The sequence below is a fragment of the Oryx dammah genome, unplaced genomic scaffold (assembly GCF_014754425.2).
Source record: "Oryx dammah isolate SB20612 unplaced genomic scaffold, SCBI_Odam_1.1 HiC_scaffold_3, whole genome shotgun sequence".
Taxonomy (NCBI): Eukaryota; Metazoa; Chordata; class Mammalia; order Artiodactyla; family Bovidae; genus Oryx; species Oryx dammah.
Genome location: NW_024070187.1, coordinates 102,798,530 through 102,817,854, shown reverse-complemented (window position 1 = coordinate 102,817,854; position 19,325 = coordinate 102,798,530). Strand labels below are relative to the sequence as shown.

General features: G+C 46.6%; 1 protein-coding gene across 1 annotated transcript in view; it reads left to right on the top strand.

Moving 5' to 3' along the window:
- Nucleotides 1-19,325, top strand: part of STK32B (serine/threonine kinase 32B) — a 384,696-nt gene that overhangs the window by 74,638 nt on the left and 290,733 nt on the right. The window lies entirely within an intron of this gene.

Below are 19,325 nucleotides of genomic sequence, written 5' to 3'. Positions count from 1 at the left end.
GGGAGGGAGACTTTTAGAGCCGGAAGCTCAACTTTGGGAGCTGGAAGCTCAACATTTACAGCTGGAAGCTCAACTTTAGAGCTGGAACCTCTTTCTTTCTTCAGGAAAGCAGAGAGGGCTGTCTTACTCTGGTGTCTGTGTCAGAAACCCTCAGAGTCAGGGGCTTCCAACCTGCTTCTGGAAGAAGAGGGCTTGTGGTGGGGGTGTCCCAGTGTGGCTGGTGCTTGCTGTGTCTTTGAACTTCACTTGTGCCATTTCTGTTAATTCCCACTGGCCTCTGATCTCTTTCTTTTCCCGGCTGCCATGGCCACCCGGGCCAGTGCACATCCTCCTGCATGGTGCTGTGGGCCTGGTGGTTTCAGGCTCAGGCTCTGGAGCTGAACTGGCCTGGGTTCAAGTCCTGGGCCTCCCCCTCTGCACCTCTGTCCCACAGGCAAGGTTCCTGGCATGTCAGGGTCTTGACTCTCTCATATAGAGAGTGAAGAGAGTGTGAGCTCCTCACTGTGAGGGCTGAGACCCAGGCCTGGCAGCTGTGTGGTCTCAGACATTGGATAATTGATGTGGCTGTAGCAGCTCCTTAACCCACACCCCCCTTCTGAATTCGCTCCCAACCCTTCGTTTGCCTGTCCCTGCTTGGGACTCCTCCATAGCACCCCTTGCTTTTAAATGCACTCCAAGCTCTAAAACACTGGTGGATTCATGTCAATGTATGGCAAAACCAATACAGAATTGTAAAGTAAAATAAAAAATAAAAAAAAAGAATAAAAAAAAGGAAAAAAATAAAATAAAACACTGGCTAAAGGGGCCCACCTGCTTCTCTGACTTCAGCTCGCCCCCACCTGCCCTTCCTATCAATCTCACTCCAGACACACAGTGTTTTGTCTGGTCCTCAGAAACGCTACGTCCAATTAAGAAGAAGGGAGCCGCAGAGGATAAGATGGTTGGATGGCATCACCGACTCAATGGACGTGAATTTGAGCACACTCCAAGAGATAGTGATGGACAGGGAAGCTTGGCGTGCTGCAGTCCATGGGGTCATAAAGAGTCATACACGACTGAGCGACTGAACAACAACAGAAATGCCAAACTTGTTCCTGTCCCAGGACCTTTGCACATGCTGTTCCCTGTGCTGAACACAGATGCATGTGTTGCTCTGTTCCCACAGAGCTAAAGGCTTCTCTCCCTTCAGGTTCTGTTTCAGAAGCCACCTGCTCAGAGAGGCCTGCCCTGCCCACCCGTGGAGGGTCCCCTCCCCACGAGCAGCTGACTCCAACTCCACTTGACTTCCTTTATGCAGCTTATCACCGCCTGCTATTGTTATCTTAGTTACTTGCTAACTTCCTCTCCGTCTTCCTGGTTAGAATGTAAATTCCACAGGAAGGAGGGCCAGTTATGGTTACTGTTCCTCCCTGAGCACCTAGCTGGACACAGTACTTGTGCACGAATGACCAGTGTGACTGCTCCAAATGCTTGGCCAAAGTGTGCTCTGTCGGTCCTTCTTCCTCCCCAGCTCGGCTGGTCAGGGCTGGCCCCGGCTTCCCAGCCTCTCTTTCACCATCGCCTCCCATGCTCATTCCAGGAGCCTTTGGATGCCTTGTTTTACAATCGTCTTCCCCACTCCCCACGTGCCGTGAGATTGTGACAGCCCGGGTGTGCTGGGTACCTGTGCACGCTGACTCCGTGTACCTGTGCTCTGCACACAGAGGAGGATGTGGATAATTTTACCCCCACAGCCAGTTCCCCCCTTCTTGCAGGATTGCGTGCTGTAGGCAGTCTTGATGATGGTGAACTTCCCCCATCCCTTCGCCTAGGCAGGCTCTGAGTTTGCTGTTGTTCCCACAGTTCAGTAAACCCTTTCTGTGCCTTGTCCTGTGTGTGAAGGTCTCTCCATGGTAGAAATGAGCAGGTTGACACTCTGGTAGCTGGGAAAGCTCACAGAAGGGTAGGAGCACGTGTAACCTCTGGGTCAGCAGATTTCTCAGCCGTCACAGCTGCTCCCAACTCGGACTTTGGTGCAGGTCCCCCAACTCTAGGACTTCCCAGGTGGCGCTAGTGATAAGGAACTCACCTGCCAATTCAGGAGACACAGGAGACCCGGGTTCAATTCCTTGGTCAGGAAGATCCCCTGAAGAAGGAAATGGCAACCCACTCCAGTGTTCTTGCCTGGAGAATTCCACGGCCAGAAGAGCCTAGCAGGCTACAGTCCATGGGGTGGCAAAGAGTCAGATACAAGTGAAACGACTGAACACACACGCCGGACTCCAGACTCAGCGCCTCCCCACTGCACTGTGGGCCCTGAGGCTCCCCTAACCTTTCTCGGCCTTTGCTTGGGCCTTTGCCTGGGTGTCTGCAAAATGGGAACAGTAATTTCAGTTCCTTTGAAAGTCATTGTGAAAATTAGAGATGATTTACAGAGAACAATCCAGGCTGCTACCTGAGAGATCTGATCTGCTTTGGTTTTGATATTGGAGCAGTTGCCATTTCTACAAAATGGGCCAAAAAAAAAAATGGTTTAGTCTTTTTCTCAGCAAATATCTGATAGACGTTGGAGCTCAGCTGGACAGTGGGAGGCATGAGATTTCCAGAAAGTTTCATTTCCTTTTTTTTTTCTCTCAGATATTGTCAGTTTTTTTTTTTTTTTTTCAGATTGCTGTTCTCAAGGTTTTATCTCTTTCCAAGAATCTGACAAAACCTGAGCATATGCTCAGTGATGGAGCAATTTGTGTTGTGACTGTATGATGCTGTTTCCAAAAGTACCATTTTCAAAATAAATGAGATAAGGACAGTCTCAGTTCTGAACGTGTGCCCTCAGCTTATAAACACGGGGATGTAAGATCATACATGACTTCACAAATTTCAAATAGCATGTTTGTATGTTCTGAGACACAGACTTCATTATGTCCTTAAAGTTTTCATGATTTCTCTTTGCTTCACAGGCAGTTGTTTCAATACCTGATCATTTATTTCAATACCCTCTCACCAGTTCCTCTCTGCTGGGTCCTCCTGCTGTCTCTTTATCACCACAGCCCTTTCAAGCTCACAGGCCCCCAACCAAAGTCCTCATCTTTCCCCACAAATTGTCTTTCTCCTCTCATCTCTGCCTCCAGCGGGAACCCTGGTGTGCATGTCTAATCAGTCGCCTGTGCTGGGGATCTAGAATCATCACGAGGTCCACACCTCCCATCCTTTGTGTCCACTTCCAGTGTCCTGCTGATTTGTATCCCTTTCCTTCCTCCTGTCTTAGCTCCAGTTCAGACCCTCTGACTCTCTTGTCTGGGTACCACATGTCTCCCAGCCTCTCTTCCCTGGATCCACACTGCTGTGGGTGATGAGGGATGACTCGCAGAGCTCTCTCTTTACAACCCAGGGTCCCTCATGTCTCACAGCCCTGTGCTTTTCTAATAATTATCAACACCATCATTGTTATTGTATGAGTCTGCTCAGGCTGCCATAACAAAGTACCATGGACTGGGGGCCTTAAACTACCGTAATTTATGTCCACACTGTCCTGGGGGCTGACGAATCTGAGATCAGTGAGTCAGCAGGGTCAATTCCTTCTGTGGCTACCTTTTTCTCTGGGTCCTCACGTGGTCTCCCTTCTGTGCATGTCTGTGTCCTAATCTATTCTTCTTAAAAGAATTTATCAGTCATATTGGATTAAAACCTACCCTCAGTTCAGTTCAGTTTAGTCGCTTAATCGTGTCCGATTCTTTGCGATCCCATGAATCGCAGCACGCCAGGCCTCCCTGTCCATCACCAACTCCCGGAGATCACTCAGACTCACGCCCATTGAGTCAGTGATGCCATCCAGCCATCTCATCCTCTGTCATCCCCTTCTCCTCCTGCCCCCAATCCCTCCCAGCATCAGAGTCTTTTCCAATGAGTCAACTCTTCGCATGAGGTGGCCAAAGTACTGGAGTTTCAGCTTTAGCATCATTCCTTCCAAAGAAATCCCAGGGCTGATCTTCTTCAGCATGGACTGGTTGGATCTCCTTTCAGTCCAAGGGACTCTCAGGAGTCTTCTCCAACACCACAGTTCAAAAGCATCAATTCTTCAGCACTCAGGCTTCTTCACAGTCCAACTCTCACATCCATACATGACCACAGGAAAAACCATAGCCTTGACTAGATGGACCTTAGTGGGGAAAGTAATGTCTCTGCTTTTGAATATGCTATCTAGGTTGGTCATAACTTTTCCTCCAAGGAGTAAGCGTCTTTTAATTTCATGGCTGCAATCACCATCTGCAGTGATTTTGAAGCCCCCCAAAATAAAGTCTGACACTGTTTCCACTGTTTCCCCATCTATTTCCCATGAAGTGATGGGACTGGATGCCATAATCTTCGTTTTCTGAATGTACCCTAGTGACCTTATTTTGGGTTTCCCTGGTGGCTCAGAGAGTAAAGAATCTACCATCAATGGAGGAGACCTGGGTTCAATCCCCAGGTCGAGAATATCCCTTGGAGAAGGAAATGGCAACCCACTCCAGTATACTTGCCTGGAGAATCCCATGGATAGAGGAGCCTGGGGGGCTACAGTTCCTGCGGGTCACAGAGAGTCAGACATGACTGACCAATTAACACTTTCAGTGACCTTATTTTCCCTTCATCTCTGAAAACCGTTTCTCCAGTTAAGTGACATCTGAGGTTCCAGGGACTTCAGCATGTGAATCCTAGGGGGGCAAGGTCAGTTCAAGGTCAGTTCAGTTCAGTTGCTCAGTTATGTCCGACTCTTTGTGACCCTATGAACCACAACACACCAGGCCTCCCTGTCCATCACCAACTCGAGGAGTCCACCCAAACCCATGTCCATTGAGTCGGTGATGCAATCCAACCATCTTACCTGGTCATCTCCTTCTCCTGCCCTCAATCTTTCCCAGCATCAGAATCTTTTCAAATGAATCAGCTCTTTGCATCAAGTGGCCAAAGTATTGGAGTTTTAGCTTCAATATCAGTCCTTCCAATGAACACCCAGGACTGATCTCCTTTAGGATGGACTGGTTGGATCTCCTTGCAGTCCAAGGGACTCTCAAGAGTCTTCTCCAACACCACAGTTTAAAAGCATCAATTCTTCAGCACTCAGCTTTCTTTATAGTCCAACTCTCACATCCATACATGACTACTGGAAAAACCATAGCCTTGACTAGATGGACCTTTGTTGACAAAGTAATGTCTCTGCTTTTGAATATGCTGTCTAGGTTGGTCATAACTTTCCTTCCAAGGAGTAAGCGTCTTTTAATTTCATGGCTGCAATCACCATCTGCAGTGATTTTGGAGCCCAAAAAAATAAAAGTCAGCCACTGTTTCCCCATCTATCTGCCATGAAGTGATGGGACCAAATGCCATGATCTTAGTTTTCTGGATGTTGGGCTTTAAGCCAACTTTTTCGCTCTCCTCTTTCACTTTCATCAAGAGGCTCTTTAGTTCCTCTTCACTTTCTGCCATAAGGGTGGTGTCATCTGCATATCTGAGGTTATTGATACTTCTTCTGGAAATCTTGATTCCAGCTTGTGCTTCCTGCAGGCCAGTGTTTCTCATGCTGTACTCTGCATATAAGTTAAATAAGCAGGGTAACAATATACAGCCTTGACATACTTCTTTTCCTATTTGGAACCAGTCTGTTTTTCCATGTCAAGTTCTAGCTGTTGCTTCCTGACCTGCATATAGGTTTCTCAAGAGGCAGGTCAGGTGGTCTGGTATTCCCATCTCTTTAAAAAATTTCCATAGTTTATTGTGATCCACACAGTCAGAGGCTTTGGCATAGTCAATAAAGAAGAAATAGATTTTTTCTGGAACTCTCTTGCTTTTTCCATGATCCAGCAGATGTTGGCAATTTGATCTCTGGTTCCTCTGCCTTTTCTAAAACCAGCTTGAACATCGGGAAGTTCATGGTTCATGTATTGCTGAAGCCTGGCTTGGAGAATTTTAAGCATTACTTTACTAGCGTGTGAGGTGAGTGCAATTGTGTGGCAATTTGAACATTCTTTGGCATTGCCTTTCTTTGGGATTGGAATGAAAACTGATCTTTTCCAGTCCTGTAGCCTCTGCTTAGTTTTCTAAATTTGCTGGCATATTGAGTGCAGCACTTTCACAGCATCATCTTTCAGGATTTGAAATACTCAACTGGAATTCCATCACCTCCACTAGCTTTGTTTGTAGTGATGCTTCCTAAGGCCCACTTGACTTCACATTCCAGGATGTCTGGCTCTAGATGAGTGATCACATCACCATGATTATCTGGGTCATGAAGATGTTTTTTTTGTATAGTTCTGTGTATTCTTGCTACCTCTTCTTAATATCTTCTGCTTCTGATAGGTCCCTACCATTTCTGTCCTTTATTGAGCCCATCTTTGCATGAAATGTTCTCCTGTTATCTGTAATTTTCTTAAAGAGATCTGTAGTCTTTCCCATTCTATTGTTTCCTCTATTTCTTTGCATTGATTGCTGAGGAAGGCATTCTAATCTCTCCTTGCTATTCTTTGGAACCGCATTCAGATGGGTATATCTTTCCTTTTCTCCTTTGCTTTTCACTTCCCTTCTTTTCACAGCTAGTTCAGCCCATAACATCAATCATGTCATCAACCCCATCATCCTGCTACCATTTATTGATCACCTAGTACGTGTTGGGCTCTGGCCTTAAACCTTTCTGTGTGTCATCTTGTTTAATTTTCACAGGAGTGGGGAGGAGACAGATAAGGTAAACTCACACTTTGCCTCCTCAAGAAGGTGTTCTCTTATGCTATGCTTCTGCCAAAATATCCCTCCAGTCCATAGGCCAGGGAGCTTCTGTTTAGCCCATGCGCTCGGAAATCAAACCCTTCTTTGAATTATGGAACCTGGCTCTCTCACAGAGAAAACATCCTAAAATCTTTGAGCTCCTCAGATGTCTAGGTGGCAAAGGATTTCACTGTGGTTACCAAGAGCTGTATAATCCCAACTCTCCTTAAAAGCCATTAGTGCTTTCTGAGCTCTGGAGCCACCTGGAACCATCAGAAAGGGTGACCAGTGCCCTCTCTGCCCAACCCCCCCCCACACACCTCCAAGGCTTTCCTCCACTTGGGTAGAGCCTGGATGACTGGGACCCAGTTTGGTTTGTTCTGCCCCAGGGCCTAAAATAGAATCAGATCTCCATGAAGGTAAGGAAGGAAATACAAAATAAACAGATCTTCTTAACCCCAAAGGGACACCACAGGCCATGGGTATAAAGCATTTCAGTGAGGCTTCTCATCTCATTATTCTGTTTTGCATTAGGCTAGTAAGGGAATAAAATTGTGTGTGTGTCCCCACATGTGTGTATGGATGTGTGTGTGTGTGTGTGTGTGTACATGTGTGTGTGTTTTAGGGGCCATCCCCAGTCTTTAGCGGTTCACAACAATGAACTCATCATTTATTTGGCCCTGTAGGAGGCAGAGTTTTAAGATGGCCCCCACAAAGCATCCTGGCCCCCACTCTACTCCTGTGATTGTGTCATGCACTGTGAGAAGGAGCTTATCTAAGTGCATCAAACCTAATCATAGGAGCCCTCTAAAAGCAGAGAGCTTTCTCCAACTGGTTACAGAAAGGGCAGTAAAAGAGGGCAGATGTGAAAGAAGCATTTGCGGTGATATTAGGAGCCCCCAGATGCTTAGAAAAATCCCGATTCACAGCCAGGAAAGAGATGGGACCACCATCCTACAACCATGAGGAACTGAATCCTGCCAACAACCTTAATGAGTTAGGATGCTGATTCTTCCCCTGGAAGTTCCAATAAGAACAGCCCGGCCAACACCTTGATTTTGGCCTTGTGAGACCCTAAGCAGAGAATCTACTTGCTTTCACTCAGATATCTGAACTGCAGAGCTGTGGGCTAATGAGTGGATGTTATTTTCAGTTCAGTTCAGTTCAGTTCAGTCGCTCAGTCATGTCCGACTCTTTGTGAACCCCATGAATCGCAGCATGCCAGGCCTCCCTGTCCATCACCAACTCCCGGAGATCACTCAGACTCACATCCATCGAGTCAGTGATGCCATCCAGCCATCTCATCCTCTGCCGTCCCCTTCTCCTCCTGCCCCCAATCCCTCCCAGCATCAGAGTCTTTTCCAATGAGTCAACTCTTCGCATGAGGTGGCCAAAGTACTGGAGTTTCAGCTTTAGCATCATTCCTTCCAAAGAAATCCCAGGGGTAATCTCCTTCAGCATGGACTGGTTGGATCTCCTTTCAGTCCAAGGGACTCTCAGGAGTCTTCTCCAACACCACAGTTCAAAAGCATCAATTCTTTGGCACTCAGCCTTCTTCATAGTCCAACTCTCACATCCATACATGACTACTGGAAAAACCATAGCCTTGACTAGACGGACCTTAGTGGGGAAAGTAATGTCTCTGCTTTTGAATATGCTATCTAGGTTGGTCATAACTTTTCCTCCAAGGAGTAAGTGTCTTTTAATTTCATGGCTGCAGTCACCATCTGCAGTGATTTTGGAGCCCAGAAAAATAAAGTCTGACACTTTTTCCACTGTTTCCCCACCTATTTCCCATGAAGTGATGGGACCAGATGCCATGATCTTCGTTTTCTGAATGTTGAGGTTTAAGCCAACTTTTTCACTCTCCTCTTATACTTTCATCAAGAGGCTTTTTAGTTCCTCTTCACTTTCTGCCATAAGGGTGGTGTCATCTGCATATCTGAGGTTATTGATATTTCTCCCAGCAATCTTGATTCCAGCTTGTGTTTCTTCCAGTCCAGTGTTTCTCATGATGTACTCTGCATATAAGTTAAATAAGCAGGGTGACAATACACAGCCTTGACGTACTCCTTTTCCTATTTGGAAGCAGTCTGTTATCTTAAGCTGCTATAAATGTGATATTACACAGCATGGCAAACCAATATAGGCCCTTCCTCTTTGAATAGAACAAGCCCTGCGCTGGATACTGGGGGCTTGGAGGTACGTGGGACAGGCTTCTGCCCCTAAACTCTCAAGGTCAGATGTGAGAATCCAGAGTTGGAGAACCTTGCTAGAGGTAGAGGTCACTGGGGGTGGGGGCTGCTGTAGCAGCATTTGATGGCAGGCAAGAGTGATGGGCAGGCCTTGGACCAAGGCAGGTGCTGGGCTGACTGTCCTGCTGCCTGGCCCAATGTGGCTTTTCTGAAGCTGTTGGGCCACATGGGTCTGTTTAGGTTCTGGGGCCATCCAGGGTGCCATCCCTGGCTTTCTGTCTCTTACCTTCTCTTGAACTTCTATGTCCATCATCCCCATTTGCCTTCATCAAGGAGTCTGATTTCTCTTTCACAGTGAAAGTGGCAGCCCTTTAAATCCTTGTCCCAAACTTTTCAACTTCAAAGTATCTGCAGATCTATGTCCAGGCAGTGCGAGCTCTTCCTCAGACCTCACAGCAGGGCTGTCTCCTGTTCCCAGTCAGTTCATCAGTAAACTGACCCTGCCCCCTGCCAAAGACTCTAGCCTTGACTTGGGTCCAGCGTCATTTCCTTGCCCATGGGTGTCCAGTTGTTCCAGTGCCACTTATTGAAATGCTGTCCTTCCTCCATTAAACTGTTTTTGCTCGTTTGTCAGAAATCAGGAAATTGAGAGCTTGGTTTCCAGGAGAAATGGTCATGCTCTAGGTCCATATAGTCAAAGCTATGGTTTTTCCAGTAGTCATGTACACATATCAGAGTTGGACCATAAACAAAGCTGAGCGCTGAAGACTTAATGCTTTTGAACTGTGGTGTTGGAGAAGACTCTTGGGAATCCCTTGGACTGCAAGGAGATCCAACCAGTCAATTCTAAAGGAAATCAACCCTGAATATTCATTGGAAGGACTGATGCTGAAGCTGAAACTCCAGTACTTTGGCCACCTGGTGTGATAGAGCTAACTCATCAGAAAAGATCCTGATGCTGTGAAAGATTGAAAGCAGAAGGAGAAGAGATTAACAGAGGATGAGATGGTTGGATGGCATCACCGACTCAATGGACCAGCATCACTGACTCAATGGACATGAGTTTGAGCAAACTCCAAGAGATCATGAAGGACAGAGGAGCCTGGTGTTCAGTAGTCCATGAGGTCACAAAGGACACGACTTAGGGACTGAACAACAACAACCAAGTCATACAGGATTTCTCTTTGAATCATTGTGTGAGATCTGGCACAGACATCACTTTTTGTCCAGGGTTGCACAGCTGGAAATAACTAAAGCCTTCCTGTTCCACAGCTGGTTCTACTCTACCAGAATCAGAGCTCTGATTCTACCAGAAAAAGGCTGAATCCCAGGGACTCAGTGGCTTGATAAATAAAGGGACAGGATCCCCTTGGGCAGTGCTTTTCCTAAAAAGCCCCTGTGGAGGCCGGATGCATCCTTACCCTGAAGAGATATTTAGTGATCTGGTGGGTTAACCCTCCTAACCCCACCCCGTTGTTGTTCAGTCGCTCAGTCATATCTGACTCTTTGTGACCCTATGGACTGCAGCACGCCAGGCTTCCCTGTCTTTCACCATCTCCCGGAGCTTGCTCAAACTCATGTCCATTGAGTTGGTGATGCCACCCAGCCATCTCATTCCCTGTTGTCCGCATCTTCTCCTGCTTTCATCCCCACCCTACTCATGCCTTTACACTCATAACCCAGTCCTCCTGTTCCAAGAACTCATCCTGCTGTTTCATGCCTCTGGGTGTTTGTTTTCCTTGTAACTTTTCTTGGAATCCCTACTTCTTATCTCACCCCCTGGAGAACTGTTGTTATTCCTCAAACCCACACTCAAGGTTTTCTGCTTTTCAAAAATTTCCCTGACTGTCCCCACAGGATGGAGGGAGTCCCTCTCTATGACCTTAGTCCTAACAGCTACTGCATCAGCTTAGGTGCCTGCTTAGGTATCTGCAGAATCCAGCTGTGTTCCCTGCTAGGCCTGAACTCCTTGTGAGCAGAGCCCTGTCACCTCTGAGGTCCTCTTCTCCCATCAGGATAAGCAAGCCATAGACACAGATGTGAGAGGAGACCTGAATTTCATAACGAGACTGCCCTGTCCCTGCTTCCCCCATGTGGACAGACTGGACCAACTCTGCTACACGCTTACGTTGCTTCTCCCTTTCCTGGGCTGCTGGCTGGTCACCCTCTTTTTTTTTTTTTAATTTGAGACTGTTTTCTTTTAGAGCCTTTCAAGGTTTGTAGCAGAATTGAGGGGAAGGTACAGAGACTTCCCGTATGTCTCTGCCACCTCGCATGCACAGCCTCCCTCATTATCACCTCCCCCACCAGAGCCATACTTTTGTTACAAGCAGTGAACCAATGAAACTGACACATCAGTGTCACCCAAAGTCCATAGTCTTCATTAGGGTTCACTCTTGTTGCACATTCTGTGAACTTGGACAAATGTATCATGACATGTACCATTATTATGGTATCACACAGAGTAGTTTTACTGGCCCCAAAATCCTTGTGCCTGCTTCATCTTTTCTGATTAATTTATTTAGCCAACTATAACATAATTGTGCTGGGATTCCACATCCTTAATTACAATCATGTGGCTGTTTTGTTTCTCTGAGATCACACCTAAATATGCTTATATCCAAATAGCTTAAACCAGCATCATCCAACTGTAGTTTTTTATTTTCTCTACTCAGGACTCTCTAGTACTTTCCCACCATGTTTAGAAAAAATATCCTAGAGCTCTTACCCTGCCCCTGTGTGGCCAGCTCCTGACCGCCCTTCAGACCCCAGGTCTCCTGCTTACTCTCCCTCTCTAGTTGCACTCCAGCCATCCTTGCCTGCCTACTGTTCTTGCCGAGCGCCATGCATATTCCTGCCGAGGGCCTCAGCACTTACTATTCACTCTGCCTGCAGTAACCATCCCCTGGATATTTGCATGGCCTTTTTCAAGGATCTGCTCGATTGTTCTCTCCTTTTAAAGGCCTGCCCTGAACCACCTGTTCTCCTCCCAACATAGTCACTGTTTATGCCTCTCTCTGGTGGGGTCAGCAGAATAATGGGCCCCCAGAGATGACCCAGAATCATTGCAGATGATGACTGCAGCCATGAAATTAAAAGACGCTTGCTCCTTGGAAGAAAAGCTATGACCAACCTGCTGCTGCTGCTGCTGCTAAGTCGCTTCAGTTGTGTCTGACTCTGTGTGACCCCATAGACGGCAGCCCACCAGGCTCCGCTGTCCCTCGGATTCTCCAGGCAAGAGCACTGGAGTGGGTTGCCATTTCCTTCTCCAATGCATGAAAGTGAAAAGTGAAAGTGAAGTCACTGAGTCATGTCCAACTCTCAGTGACCCCATGGACTGCAGCCTACCAGGCTCCTCCGTCCATGGGATTTTCCAGGCAAGAGTACTGGAGTGGGGTATGACCAACCTAGACAGCATATTAAAAAGCAGAGACATTACTTGGCCAGCAAAGGTCCATTTAGTCAAAGCTATGGTTTTTCCAGTAGTCATGCATGGATGTGAGAGAAAACTGAGTTTGGACTATAAAGAAAACTGAGCACCGAAGAATTGATGCTTTTGAACTGTGGTGCTGGAGAAGACTCATGAGAGTCCCTTGGACTGCAAGGAGATCCAGCCAGTCCATCCTAAAGGAAATCAGTCCTGAATATTCATTGGAAGGACTGATGCTGAAGCTGAAACTCAAATACTTTGGCCACCTGATGCAACTAACTGATTCATTGGGAAAGACCCTGATGCTGGGAAAGATTGAAGGCAGGAGGAGGAAGGGGACAACAGAGGATGAGATTGTTGGATGGCGTCACTGACTCGATGGATGTGAGTTTGCGCAAACTCTGGGAGTTGGTGATGGAAGGGAAGCCTGGCATGCTGCAGTCCATGGGGTCACAAAGAGTCGGACACGACTGAGCGACTGAACTGAAAGATGACCCTATTTGAGAGGTGAATAAACAGATTGTGAGATGCTAAGTGGCCAGGCTCAGGGTTCACAGCTGCTGTAGGGTTTGTGTTGATACTGTTCATGATGGCCTCCATTTATAGACTCAGCCTTCAGCTTTCACTGCCTATGGCCCTCACCTTGACTTGGGGAGGTAGGTGTCGCTACCCCCATCTTCCTGATGGGAAAATTGAGGCTGGGGAAGTTAATTTATTTCCTCAGATTCACAATGGCAAAAATGGTGGGTTTAGGTTTAAAGCTAGCAGTGAGGAACATCAAGCCCTCCCTTCAACCTCTGCACCTTACCATCTCCCCCATCTGATAGGTTCTTTTCTAGTACAGTCCAATGACCAAAACCTCAAATACTGATGGGATCAGGCAGGAAACAGAGATGCCTGAACTGGGCAGGCATGGATAGTGGTGACTCAGGGAAGATTGTTGTCCCGTTGTCAAGGGACATCATAGAGCCTGTTCTGGCAGATCTTCAATTTTTAAAATGATGTCAGAAATCATCACTGACATCGGGAGTGAAATTTCCTACACATACATGATCAGCCCAAGTGCACTGGTGAAAGAAAAGAACTCCAGAGTTTCAGCTTTTTAGGGAGACAGAGAAGGGGACATTTACCCACTGTCTTTGCTTGATGTATTTTTATAGGATATTGCTTGGGGTTTACTTACCATTAGCGATTATTTAAAGAGTAACTAGCCATCTTAAAAAATTCACCCTTGGCTCTCAGAATAAGCTTCTTCATGAATATTGCATGTTGAAAGAGTGCTATGAAATTAATTAGAAATAATTGGGCTGATGGAAATGAGAAAATAACCCACTGGCTCATAAGATAGAACAACCAAATTTACTCAGTGTGATTATTACCATCAGTAGTTAATAGGCACTAATACAGTTCTTGCTTTATTACCCCTGCAGTGTTTGGTCACGAGTTAATCAAACTAGTGTTGTGTCATAAAGGTGAAAAGTGGGGAAAAATTAGTGATACAGAATAATAATGATAATGATACTTAATATCAATAGGCATTACTTCTGACCCAGCATTATTGTAAATACTTTACCTCCACTGATTCATTTAATATTAATGACAACCCAGTGTCTGTGCATGTGTGTGCATGTACATGTGTGTGTGCGTGTGTGTGTGTGCGTGTGTGTGCATGTGCTTAGTTGTGTCCGACTCTTTGTGACCCCGTGGACTGTAGCCCACCAGGTTCCTCTGCCCACAGGATTTTCTAGGCAAGAATACTGGAGTGGGTTGCTATTTCCTTCTCCAGGGCACCTTCCCAATGCAGGGATCACACTTGCATCTCTTTCATCTCCTGCATTGACAGCCACATTCTTTACCACTTGTGCCACCTGTGAAGAAGCCAATGACAACCCTAGGTGGGCATTTTAGTTTACTCATTTTGTAAGTGAAGAGACTGAGACACAGAGAGGTTAAGTGACTTTGCCAAGGTCACCCAGCTGGTGCATGGTGGAGCCAGAATTCAAATTCAGGTAGCTTGGCCAGCCGGTGCACAGTGGAGCCAGAATTCAAATTCAGGTAGCTTGGCCCCTCTGTTTATACCCCAAACAACAGTTGTTCTTCTGCCATTCAGAAAAATTACAATGAGGCTGGAAATTCAACAATAAAATAGCATTTACTAAGCTCCTACTGTGTGACTGTCTTTGTATATTAGAGAAGAATGCTTCTGGCTTCTAGTAGTAGCAAATCTGACTCATATTGACTTGAACAAATATGACAGTTTTGTATTTTTTTCTAATGTAAGTCCAGAGGTAGGTGGACTTCAGATAGCTTCAGAAGCTCAACAATATGGAGTGGCTTCTGTGTCCATATCTTGGCCTTCTGCTTGTGTTTGTTGTCTCATAGTCACAAGATGGCTACCATAGCTCCAGACATCATATCCTTATTCATGGAGGAAGAGTGGGTAGGTTCAAGAACCACTCCAGCTATAACTGTCCCTTTTCATCAGGAAAGTATGCTTTTCTAGGAATACCACTGGTCATAGGCTTAGATCTCATTGACTGGACCTGTCATGAAGTCATTGTCAGCTACATGAGTGTCTAGGACCGTGGGGAACAGAAGTGTCTAGTGGACAGTCAGCATCACCTAAGAACTTTCAACTTGGGAAATGCAATGTCTCTGGCCCCTGCCCAGAAATTCAGAAGGGAGCCCACGATCTATCTTAACAAGCCTCCAGGGAATCTTGATGAACTCACTGGATTCGATCAACTGTGATTCACAGCTTGGGGCTAGCCAAACTGCTCCCTGACAGACCTGAGGCTTCCTGGTCAAAGAGAAAGGGCGAGTTGGGCCTGGCGACTCGTTACTTCATGGCTCCTGTGTCGTTTCATCATCCATGTGACAGCCCTCCAGGCAGGTGTCTCTGCCCTTGTGTTTTTAGGTGAGGTCACTGGCACCTCTTGGCTTTGCCTCTGGCTGGCAAAGTGCTATCTATTTCTGCTTTCACAGTGCTCTTATTACAGCGTTACCCTTGGCAACTCTAGTCCTTTCTGAGTGTTGGAAAGTCCAAACAGACACTGCTTTTCAAGAATTCACCTGCTTGTTCCCTCGGCCAACTCTGGCAGTGCTCGTGACTGCTTCAGGTGGGACAGTTTGATGATCTAGAAACCTATAGGTCATCAACTCTTTCAGTTTTCCCAGGACTGCAGGGTTCCCAGGGATGCAGGGCCTTCAGTGCTAGGACCAGGGAAGTTCTGGGCAAACCAGGACAAGGTGGTCACCCTGAGAAACCCGCTCATCACCCCCTCACACCCACCATCCAACTCCTCTTGCTCTGGGCCGACAGCCCTAGGTAAGAATGCAATTTCTAGGATCCATCTTTGGCTTGGGACTCACTGATTATAACCATTTCAATCTGCTTATCAGCCAAGTGTAACCTTTCCCTTATTCACAGTGTATACATGGAGTCACTTTTATGTAAGTATATGTATATCAGGTCAGAAGGTTGCCAAATAAATGGAAAACCCAGGTCATATGCTCAATCAGTTAAATCCAATCTGGACCAATAAGCAAATAAACATGAAATAGGTACCTATTTGCCCTGTACCTTATGGTAGATCCCCACTGCCACCCCCATGAGTACACATTTCATGAGGATGTGGATGAGCGAGCTTATTTGCAATATTATAATGCTAATTTCTAAAGCAGTCTGTTAGTCGCTTTTTGCAGCCCCTTGGACTGTAGCCTGCCAGCCTCCTCTGTCCATGGAATTCTCGAGGCCAGAACACTGGAGTGGGTTGCCATTTCCTTCTCCAAGGGATCTTCCCAACCCAGGGGTTGAACCCAAGTCTCCTGCATTGCAGGCAGATTCTTTACTGTCTGAGCCACCAGGGAAGCAGTAGTTTTAGGCATTTGCCGGGCCTAAATGCTCATTAATTAAAGCTCCTTCCATTTATTTTCAAGACAAAAGAGGAGGCCAGTGGAGAACCAAGCCTTACCTCTAGAAGGGATCTAGATGGGATTGAGGAATGGGACCCAGGAGGGCAGCAGCAAGGAGCCCCTGATTCTGAAGCCCAGTATTAGCCAAGCTCACCCACCTATTCAGTGTCTACTCAGTACCCTGTAGATCTCCCCTACATGGTGCCCAGCTCTGAAACGCTTCTGGCAAGAAGCAACAGAGGGCAAGCTTGCTCCCCAAAGTTAGCCATTCCAGAGAGAGCGCAGGGCAAGCAGAAATGCACCAGTGAAATTCCTTTTCCAGCTTACTGCTGGACAACTCCCACCACCTTTGATGGGGCCAGAGGCCACAAATGTTCAGTGAAATATCCCTCCTGGGAGAACCCATCAGAGCAGGATTGTTCCTCATCCCCAGCACAAACAGCTAAGTCTTGTAGGGAAGTTGCTGTGTGCCAGGCACTACTCTATGCTCTTATGGAAGGTAGGCACTGTTGGTCCCATTTTACAGATGGGGTAAGTGAGACACGTAGAAGCCGAGTCATCCAAGGTCATTTGGCAGAGCTGAGGTACAGACCTAAGCAGTCTGACTTGAGGCTGGGGTTTCCTGATCCCTGGACAGATGTCTGCAGAAGGTTCTGAGATTGCACTAAGAAGAAAGTGATTTGTTAGGAGCGGAGAACAAGTCACTTTTCTTTCTTTCACGAGCATGTGCTGTGTGTCGAAGGCCAGGGGGGAGTGTTCCTTGAAATGAAGAGTGTGGGAAGAATGGCTTTGCAAGCAGATGATGTAACAGTGCACACATGGCCGCACAAAGCAGTGTGGAGCCTTCAGGGAAGCGGGCAGGTTTATTGCTAACTGGGGGCACGTGGCAAATGCCTCCTGGGGCCTTGGGAGCGCTTGGTAGTATATGTGCATTTCCTAGCTCAGTGCTGGTCACATCACACATGCAGGCCAAGCTCCTCACTTTTCTCTCTTCCCTTGAGCTCTGGTGAGTAGGGAAGAGGGAAAAATAAGAATTTCTTTTCCTGGCAAGTTATTTACAAAGGAAGCCAATCTAGGTCAAAGAACCCATGTTTTGCTAAGTTAACCGTTCACCTTGTCTCTCTATACTAAACGCGTTAGGTGTTAGATGGCACACTGAATTCTGACTTTGGCTTGGCAGGGACACAATTCAACATAATTATCCTCCATGGTATTAAGTTGAATACATAGGGAGCTAATTGTATTCGTTCACCTCCTCCCATCCTTGCCCCCATAATGTAGGGAACTAATCAGTTCACTTCATCTTTTGTAAATAGCATGTCTTTTGTAGTTATTGGAAACTGGCTGTAATTCAATCTAATTCAGAAATATTTACCAAACGCTCATTATGTACTAGGGATTGCACTTGGAACCATGAATATGGAGATCTGCTTTCAATTATCCCTTTAATTGATGAATGTTTGTTAAATATGACTGTGTTTTAATGCCCTACTAGCTGTGGGGACACTGTAGAAAAACAAACATGGCCTTTGACCTCATGGAACTTGGAGTCTAGTGCTAGATCAATGATCTTCATCAGGTGCGTGTAAAGTAATACACAGTGGGACTTCCTTGGTGGTCTAGTGGTTAAACACTCTGAGCTTCTACTGCAGGGAGCAAGGGTTCAATCCCTGGCTGAGACTGAGATCTTGCATGCCCTGCAGCATGAAAGTGAAGGCGCTCAGTCGGGTCCGACTCTTTGGGACCCCATGGACTGTAGCCTACCAGGCTCCTCCATCCATGGAATTTGCCAGGCAAGAGTACTGGAGTGGGCTGCCATTTCCTTCTCCAGAGGATCTTCCCAACTAAGGGATTGAACCCGGGTCTCCCGCATTGCAGGCAGATGCTTTACTGTCTGATCCACTAGGGAAGCCCTTATGCCCTGCAGCATGGCCACACACACAAATAAGTCAGTCAGTCTACCTATTCTACTTTTTCTTTTTTCAGGGATTTCACTGCTGTGGCCCCAGTTTGATCCCTGATCCTGGAACTGAGATCCCACAAGCTGTGTGGTGCAGCCCACAAATAAATACATTTAAAAAATAATATAGAGTGATGACTTTTGGAGGAAAGTCCCAGGATGCTGTGAGACTGTGTAACAAAGAGACCAGACTCTGGAGGGTGAGGGCAGCCTTCTCTGGATGTGGAAGAATGAAGAGGAAGCAGAATTAATAAGTGTAGGGCCCAGAAAAGAGCATTAAAGGCACAGGGAATGGCTGCTCAGGGCACGGAAATAAAGCTTTTGTGTCTGGAGCTCAGTGGGTGTGGGGATGGGGATGGGAGGTGAGACAGAAGTGGCAGGACCCAACTGTGTAGTCTCGTGGCCATGGGGAGAAATTTTCCCCTTTCCCTGAAAGCAATGGAGGGGGCTTTGGAGGAGTATAAGCAGAGGATGAGCAAGAAAGACCTCCTTCCTGAGAGAGGATGTTGGAAGACCACTGTGGTTTGTCCAGGCAAGAAATGCGATGGTTTAGACCAGAGGGTGACCATAGGGTAGACAGATGGGAGAGACACTGCAGGGAGAGACACTGCAGAGGTGAAACAGACCTCACCTAGTGAAGGATTAGGTGTGGAGTTGAGAAAGAGAGGATTCAGGGATGAGTTCCAGGCTTTGAGCTTATGAGGTCAAATGAATGTTGAACCACTCAACCTAGGCCTGCTTTCTTTCTTTTTTTTTTAAAATTGATGTATGGTTGATTTGGAGCTTCAGCTTCAGCATCAGTCCTTCCAGTGAATATTCAGGGTTGATTTCCTTTAGGATTATCAGAAGATGCAGTGGTTAGATAGCATCACCAACTGAATGGACATGAATCTGAGCAAACTCCAGGAGACAGTGGAGGACAGTGGAGGGATGGTGGAGGACAGATAGCCCGGCATGCTGCAGTCCAAGGGACCGTAAAGAGTTGGACATGACTTAGTGACTGAACAACAACGATGACAAACGGTTGAGTTACAATATTGTGTTAGTTTCAGGTGTGTAGCAAAGTCATTCAGTTTTATATTCAGCCATATATATGCACACACATTCTTTT